Raw genomic sequence first — 9061 nt, forward strand, 5'->3', positions numbered from 1 at the left:
GTTGTTGATTTGACTCAAGCTATTGATTGAAATTAACTATATCACTGGGTTAAATATAAACCATACATTGGGTTGTTCATTTGACCCAAGCTAGTGATTGAAATTAACTATATCACTGGGTTAAATATAAACCATACATTGGGTTGTTCATTTGACCCAAGCTAGTGATTGAAATTAACTATATTGTTGGGCTAAATAGAATATAATAATAATGTATAATAGTGTAATGAAATATCTCCAAACACACCGTATATATATATAAAAATGCATTTATTGATAATTTGAAAAGCTTTGGCAAATCACCAACATTCCATTTCCACTATAAAAGAACAATGCATTTTAGCACAATACAAATTCAATATATTTAACTCTTAAATAAATAAAAACAGTGCTAGGGCCTTGAGAAATATCTGTGTGTATTTTAACCATCACTTATGAGTGAACACAATTTTCAGGAACAGTTCTGCGTATTAATTTAACACATGGACCATAAAGACCCAATACATATAAAAGTATAAAACAACATCTACGAACAGTCCTTCAACTTGAAGCTGAACAGTAACAAATCTGTCAATGAACACAACAGAACACAGATGTTAAGCAGCAGGATGTAAACAGAGGAGAACAGTGTGTGTGTGTGTGTGTGTGTGTGTGTGTGTGTGTGTGTGTGTGTGTGTGTGTGTGTGTGTGTGTGTGTGAAAGTGCAACTTTGTTGGTAGGATTAAACTGCCAAAAGCTTTTTCAGGCTCAACACCCTGGGCTTCAAGGGCTTCAAGTTCCCCTCATCCAGGCCCATCAACACTTTCTGGGTGAAGTCGAAAGTGTTGGCCAGTTACACTTCCATTTCTGCCCCCTGTTTTATGTTTATGTTTTTTATGTCTTGTCCGTGTATGTTTATTTGTAAAGTGACCTTGAGGTTATGAAAGGCGCTATATAAATTCAAGTTATTATTATTATTATTATTTTGGGTAGCTCAGATGCAGGGCAAAGGTCAGTGCAAAAAGCAGGATGAATGCGTCAGCCAGTGTGGGGAGTTCGATAACTCCGTTACCCTCAATGACAACAGCGATCCTCTCTGGGCAGAAGAGCGTGGTGTCTGTTGACCTGGTACTGATCATGAGAAGTCCGACCGCGATGTCCTCTGTGTCTGGATCATCAGACTGCTCCACCTGATGACAAGAACAGATAAACGTTACCCAAATTGCCTATCTCAGAAATGTGTTTTCTGAAAAATACATCAGTGACATATCACATCATAAACCTTATGTTTTGGGCATAATGTGGGTTTAAGGAAACGCCTATTAGCATTGCACAACATAATGTTACAGTACCAGAAACGTCAGCCTCCAAAATAACCAATCAGTTGACATAAATACTTTCAACAAAAAAACATGTATAACCTTCATAAGGGTAGGATTTATTTTATCACTGTATTAGACTGTTACTATTAGCTAGTTGTACCTAATAAACTGGCAACTGAATATATATTTACAGTATAATCTCTCCCTACTACACATACAAAAAAATATGGGGAACACTAGAGATTATTTTGTATTGAACACTGATGCTGTAGGAAAGAAAGCCCTCTCTTGATTGTGTATTTTATTAAATCACGTGAGCCCATTTTATACACTGAAACCTAGAGCTTAATTTCAAATAAATCCTTAAGTAGAAATCATATTCAACACCTCTGAAGTGTTGAAGTAAAGGGAGATTATATTCAACATGTCCATTGTGTACCTCCACAATAATTACAATTCTTATGGCAATATTCAAATCTTGGAACTAGAACGGGATGTGAGCAACACAAGAGATAATGTTTGATTAACAACACCTGAGTGACAGAATCGAGCTTTGATGACTCCAGGACAGTTCATACTTTTTCAAACTAAATCTATCATTTATTATAATTTTTTCAATATAAAAATTCAAATAATTGTCTCCCTGTGATAGAGCTCCTGAAACAATGTAACAAGATAAACTATATTTTTGGATGATCTGTCACATACATTGAAAACAGTTATTATGCTGACTTACATGCCACAGCCTCGGAAACGTGGAGTCATCTTCATGCAGATATGCAGGCAGAGCACGGAGGACAGCAGCACGGAGGACATGGACGTCACCTTGTTCCTTGAGTGTGAGAACATATCTTTGTTTTACTTTGGATGCTAAACAGTATAACCACACAACAATTGATATCACAAGAAAGGGCTCTTCCATGACTGAAGAGATTACCATTTTGACAAAGATAATCCACTCTAGTATGAGAATAAAACACCAAGAGGCATAAACAACTCACCTGGAGGTCATATGAGTCGGATAGCTGATCCAGAACTTCAGTTTCCTTTCCTTGCTTGCCGCCTTCTTCCTGAACAGGCTCTAAAGATGGAGGACATGTCTATCCAACTCCGCATAGAAGTGGTTCTTCAGGTTGAGGTTTGTTATCCTGTGAAACTCTGCCAAAATATAAAATGACTATTTAATTCACAGTACAATGTATATGTGGACTGAAGGCAGAAGAGATAAACAGAAACATAACATGCTAAATCTGAGTAAACATGTCAAAGTTATCAGTGACAAAGGCACACAAAATAATTATATAGTTGTAATAAATAAAATATTTTCACCTGTGACTCCATTTTCAAGGCAGGCCAGCGTTCCAGGATCTCTCCAACAGGTAGCTCATCATTGATGATCTCATTGCGCCGCACGGCAAAGGTAGTCTGCATTCACTTTTAAATCAAGGGAATAATAATGTTATAATGTTCAAGTAACTCTGCCCTTGTATCAAAGACAGCAGCACAAAGTTTGCATCTCTAAGCCATTGGAAAACGTAACAATATTCACAGGCACCAACACAAATATAATTTCAGTGTTGAGCACTAAATATTCATTCACATTTTAGTAACCATGTGGAATAAACATGGACGCGGGAAGGGGCTGCAGCACCCCCAAACGCGGCGCACCTACAGTGTAACAGCCCCTACAAACGGGGCGGGCATGTCTGAAGCTAGACCAACAACCAATCACATGAAAGCTACGCTTTGCTCCCACAATGCAGTTCGGCTAAGCGTGACGTCACCCCATTCAAAGTGAATGGGCAGAAGCGTCAACGCACAACGCCATGTGTAGGGGCCGTAACATCACTCCATTCACTTTGAATGGAGTGACGTCACGCTATGCCAAATTGCATTGTGACAATCAAATCATATGCCAGTACAAGCTCTAGCCAATCAAACCGCGTGCTTGTGTGTCCGGGGCGGGATATTCATGTCAGTGGTTGTTGGTTGAGCTTCAGACAAGCCCGCTGCCGTGTGTGTAGGGGCCGTAAGCATGCCACAGTTGCGCCGGAGCGAGTGGCCAGTCGCACCCCCCCCCAGCGCGTCACAGTTTCTCCACTGTGAGGCTTACCAGATTGAAGAAGCCATATATCTGCCAGTTGCTTCAGTTTCCTTAAGAGAAAAAACATTGAAGGTTAGCTGGGTTGCAAAGTTTTCACAAAATGATCTGAAAAACACTATTTTCGAGCCTAAAATGGCGTCAGGCGGCGCGCTTTTCTTCTTTTTTGTTACAGCATGCATGTCTGTGCATGTTTTATTAACTTAGACTAGAGGCATAGAGGATTTACGTTCATTTTATCCACTAACGTTATACCATAACCGTGCGTTCTGCATGTTTGTAAAAGCAATAGGGATGCTCCGATCGAGATCGGCCGATACTCACTCTCTACCGATCGATCGGTGCTCTCTAAACATGCCAATCGCGAGAGCCGATCGCATGACGTAAAATACATGACACTTTTCTCTGTGTGCGGCAAAACAAGCTCGCCAAAATGGCTTCACCGGTCTGGCATTATTTTAAGGTGTCCGAAAAACACAGTAAAATAGCGGTATGCAACGTGTGTGAAGCAGAAATCCTGCAGCTCCACCCGCCGGACCGGTAAGCGCAGCGAAACACACACACAGGGAGAACCAGACCGCAGTTCATTTCCTCATATTCCAAACGAGAAATTACGGTAGCAAATCACCCGGTTCTTTACGATCAGAACTATTAACGGGATACAAACCGGAGGAACCAGGCATGGAGGGAGGTGGGTGAAAACTGGTAGGTTTTCGCCTGTTTGGGGAGTTTATATATATATATTGCTCGCATAAAATCCCCGGGGTTTTTTGCTTTGTATGTCGGGGGCGGGAGATTCATGTGATTGGTTGTTGGTCGCAAAAAATCCCCAAGCTTTCAGACACGCCCAGCTCCAAGATTTTCAAGATTTTTGAAAAGCTGCTGTGTGGACGTACCGTAAGAGTTAGACCTAACACACTTAGCTATTTTATCTACCTCTGGAACAAGCTAAACTAGTTATATGTATTCTTCATTGTCGGGTCACTCATTACTGGATCAGTGAGCTGCATGATATACTGACAGGCTGTCAGGAGAGGGAGAGAGGGGGGAGAGAGAGGGAGAGAGGAAAAGAGAGCGTTTCCGCTAATTTCTCCCGTGTTATTATCCAAAGTGAATGTAAACTTGAGTAATGTACATCATTTGAATGTAATAATTAAGTTGATTGTTGTTTGTGGAAGCTCCAGTGAATGAGCCCCATTAACTGAGTTTTAAACATCACTTTAAATGGAAGATTTAAAGTTATGTTTAAATCTTCCATTTAGGCCCCGCCCACTCGATCGGATCGGCCGATACTGATTCCAGCGATCGGCCCCGAAATTGGCGATCGGAGCATCCCTAAAAAGCAAGCTAATTTGAAACACTAGAGTCTTAATCTGTTAAATCCGGCAGCCGCCGGTACCGAGGGGTTCTTGTTCACGAAACTGTGTCTCAGGGCTTCTTAACATTTAAAAACCAAGATAAGATATCAGATTAAAGCTGAAATTGCACATATTCTAGAAGTATTAGTATCATCACTGTGCGATCATTACCTTTGCTGAGTTACATGTATTTGAAAACGCTGGGGGGGTATACATTACTAGTGCTGGGGGGAAACGATTATTTTGAAAACGATTAATCGGGCGATTATTTGATCGATTAGTCGACTAATCGAACGATTATTTTTCTGTTGTTCATTTAATAAAAAACGTAATGTAAAAAAAATTTTTTTCACGATACTGTGTCTCAGGGGATCTTAATATTTAAGAACCTATTAATGTGTTATACCAGATTAACGGAAATAATCTCAGTTAATTGACGATACAAACCATGTTTACCAAAACAAAACACAAGTCTCATAAGAAGCATCTAAATGACCCCTGAGCGAAAAATGCTAACGGACATTGGCACAGAACTCAAGATAAAAGTACCCTTATTACTTATCGTAGCTGCACTTACAATATATCCGATTAAAGCTGAGACTCCACAGATTATGTAGGTATATAGTATCATCACTGAGTGATCCGGACTCGCGACAGGGGAAGCAAATACAGTCATCACAACACTTACCTTCACAGAGCTTCGAGGGAGATCGTCTTACCACCGTAGCTGTCAATCTGATCAAAAGACGTGTTCAATGGCATTAAAATTAGAAAAAACGCGGCTGAATCGGTTAATCCATAGGTTTTTAACGTCTATGTATAAACAAATGATTGAATTTATAATCCATAATTCCATTTTATGTAAAAAATCGGAGAGCAAATGCTAGCTGCTAATGGTAGCCACCACAGCTAGCTGCTGCTTCTGCTAGGCTATGCAGCAGTCTCAGTGAGATATACATATATAAATATCTTTGCGTTTTGGACTAACTTTAAAATATTCCCATGCTTTTGAAGACCTAGGGCGAGATGTTTTCGTTTGGGGGCTTCGTGCGCAATCCTGTGAGGAGGAGGTGGTAGCCGTTTCAGTCTCCATTGTGTTTGAAGTGCGATTGCGAACTGCTTGTTGCTTTGGGTGACCCACGTGTGTGTAGCGACGCGTCGACGCGGAAATATGTCGTCGACGATATTTTGAAGTCACGCGTCGCTACAGCACTATACATTACCTTGTAAAATGAATAGTCTAGACTCTGTTTCAAGTTAGGTTGCTTTTACAAACATGCAGAACGCACGGTTATGGTACATTGTAGTGGATCAAATGAACGTAAATCCTCTATGCCTCTAAATTAATAAAACATGCGGTAACAAAAAGAAGGAAGAAAACGCGCCGCCTGCCGCCATTTTAGGTTCGACTTTTCCAGAAAACTTTTGCAACACAAACGTTCCACTTTGAGATATAACTTAAAACAATATAAAAATACTGTCATACACGTAAGTTAAATCATTTTTCAAGTGAGGCAGATATTAAATGTAGGCTAGTTAACAAGAGCTCAAATCAAACTAACACACCATGCGACACAAAGTGCATTAGATGCAGAAATGAATAACACATAATTTAAATACTGTGCAAAGGCAAGACGTAACTCACCAGAGTAGTGCGGCCAAAAAAAAAGGATCGCGATTCCGGCAGTGAGAGCACGGTGGGCAAAGTATTCTTAAAAGTCTGAGCGATTTCAACAGAGGCGAGGAGCTAATGGCGGACTCTGGTGAAGCATGTGGTGAAGGCATGTGATGTGTGATAGAACAGGCTTGTTTGAGACGCATTGCGGCTCGCCTCGAAAGTAGACGAGAATAGCCGATCGCAGCCGGGGGAGGTCTCAAAAAGCTTGCCTGAAGTCGGACAGCTCGGAGTCGGCTTCGTCTTCTTCTTCTTCTTCTTCTTCTCTCGGTTTTTTGGCGGATTGCAAACAACTTTAAGGTGCATACCGCCACCTCCGGAGTCGGCTTGACTCGGTTTGCATTTATAAAGAATGCACACATGTGTTTAATCGTTAATGTCAGATATGTACTAAGTAAATAGATTTGTTCCTGCTCAAGATTAGATTCAACTTTATTGTTATTGCACATATTACTACTGAGACAACGAAATGTAGTTTAGCTTCTAACCAGGTGCAACAAGCAGTAAAGTGAAAAGTAATGTAGGCCTACATAATCTACAGAATAACATATAGAATGAATTGAATGATGAATAAACAGTTAGGGGTATGAATACACTATATACACAGCAGCCTGTGAGCAGTATGAACAGTGTGTATGAATATGCTAAGATATATAAAGTATGAAAACGGTAAGCAGTGCAAGCAAGTATAGTATAAAATATATAGATATTAATTTCATGATGATAAACATTGTGGAACAATGATGAAAAATTGGAATGGATGTGGCGATGTAAAACTGACACAAAACAACAACAAACTTTTGCCGAGCCAATTGGAGAGTTTCTATAGCAGCACGGGGTAAAACCCACCAATGAGCGCTCAGCTCGAGATACCAGCGAGTCGTTTCCCATCAAGCATTTCGCTTCCGCAGCCCGTGGAGAGGAACTGCGCCGCCTCGCCGCGCCTCGCTCTCAAGGCTGCGGGCGTCTTTGTCCCGCGAGATTTCAACGTCTCATGTAGGCGAGCCTCCAGAGCAGGGGTAGCCAAAACGGTGCCCGCGGGCACTCAGTCGCCCGCAGGGGCAACGTGAGTCGCCCGCGGGGCATGTTCTACAAATAGCTCGCCAAGCAAATCCAAAATGTATAAAATACACAAAACAAAAAAGGAAATGTAATTAAAAGAATCTACCCTATGCATAAACGAAACCTAAATCATAGCAAACTCTATCTACTTACTACAACTCTATATCTATCTAACACCCCTCCTCCCCCCACCCCACAATGAATATCGACCAATCATGTTCTTGCTTGATTTGCAAGACCAGCATTGCAGTCGGGAAGAAAAGCAATGTGGCACCTCCCCGCTGATTTTCCTTCTGGCAGAATCTACACAACACATCAGCCCCATTGAACACAGCCTAGTCATGCCAGCCTATACAGCACATGAGGGGCAGAGTTTTACTCTGTGTGTTGTAACTTGCATATATATTTATTCCACTTGACGCACACACACACATGGCGTAATCTCCACTAGGGACAGGGGGGGGACATGTCCCCAGCACTTTTCGAAATCCCGTTTGTGTCCCCCCAATTTACAAATATGTTTATTATTTTTTTTTAACGCAAGCCGTCCTCGCCACGGAGGAGCACACAGCCTCTGTGAGCGAGCGAGACAGAGGGAGAGAGAGACAGCGAGAGAGGGAGCTAGGGAGGGAGAGAGAGGGAGAGCGAGAGAGCTAGGGAGAGCACACTTTTATCTATTTAATATAGATAAAGTAAGAAATCATTCCAATGTGTACTATAGGGCAGTACAACAAACAGTTTAATGAATGATTAGTAAAATATGCATAAATAAAAAGAAAGAATGCTAACAGATAAGAATAAACAAGTTTAAATGATTTGTTATTGGTTGTGATAATATTCTAAAGATGATTGGAGTATTGAAAAGTATACAGCTCCCTTTCATATGAGTGTTGCGAGCTGTATCCATAAATTCATTTTGTGCTCAAAGTGCACCAGATTGATGCATTTCACTTCAACATTTTAAAAAACATCTTCCCGGGGGTGCAGGCCCCTGGACCCCCCTAGATGAGGTGAGGACCCCCCTAGAGGATGTGAGGTCCCCCCTGGAGGATGTGAGGCCCACCCCCAAATAAAGCAGGTTAAAATAATTAAATTGAATACATTTTCTTTTAGTAAACACTGAAAACGGGTCCCACAGACCCAAACAGCACACAAAGGTTAAAGGTAAGCATATAATAATGTTAAAATGTGCTAAATATATACACTGCAAAAAACAAAAAAAAGAGGAGTAAAAGTAGCCCCCGACATGTTTTATTTTTTGAAAGTAGCCCTCATCCTAAAAAAGGTTGGTGACCCCTGCTCCAGAGCAAGTCGGACAAAATGACTAACCATCATGCAACGCACTAGCAAGACGTTGATCGAAATTGCGCAGGTCTCGCTTGTCTCAAACAAGCCTACTGTCAGTGGCGGCCGGCCCATAGGGGCGCTAGGGGCGCCGCCCCACCTCTTCCCACATACAAAAAAAAATATTTAAAAAAATATTAAATTAAAAAATATATATTTAAAAAATATATATATTTTATATTTTTATTTTTAATGAACAAGGTAAATATCATACAATTGG

At 40.9% G+C, this 9061-nt stretch overlaps 1 long non-coding RNA gene across 1 annotated transcript; it reads right to left on the reverse strand.

Annotated features, from left to right (window-relative positions):
* Positions 1 to 253: 253 nt before the first annotated feature.
* On the reverse strand, positions 254 to 6670 carry LOC117536989. The gene is made up of 6 exons (XR_004567649.1): positions 6406 to 6670; positions 3415 to 3455; positions 2631 to 2735; positions 2303 to 2459; positions 2038 to 2133; positions 254 to 1169 (listed from the first exon to the last, which is right to left on the reverse strand). It is a non-coding gene; the product is annotated as an uncharacterized LOC117536989 (long non-coding RNA).
* Positions 6671 to 9061: the final 2391 nt, after the last annotated feature.

The sequence above is a fragment of the Gymnodraco acuticeps genome, unplaced genomic scaffold (genome assembly GCF_902827175.1).
Source record: "Gymnodraco acuticeps unplaced genomic scaffold, fGymAcu1.1, whole genome shotgun sequence".
Classification (NCBI taxonomy): Eukaryota; Metazoa; Chordata; class Actinopteri; order Perciformes; family Bathydraconidae; genus Gymnodraco; species Gymnodraco acuticeps.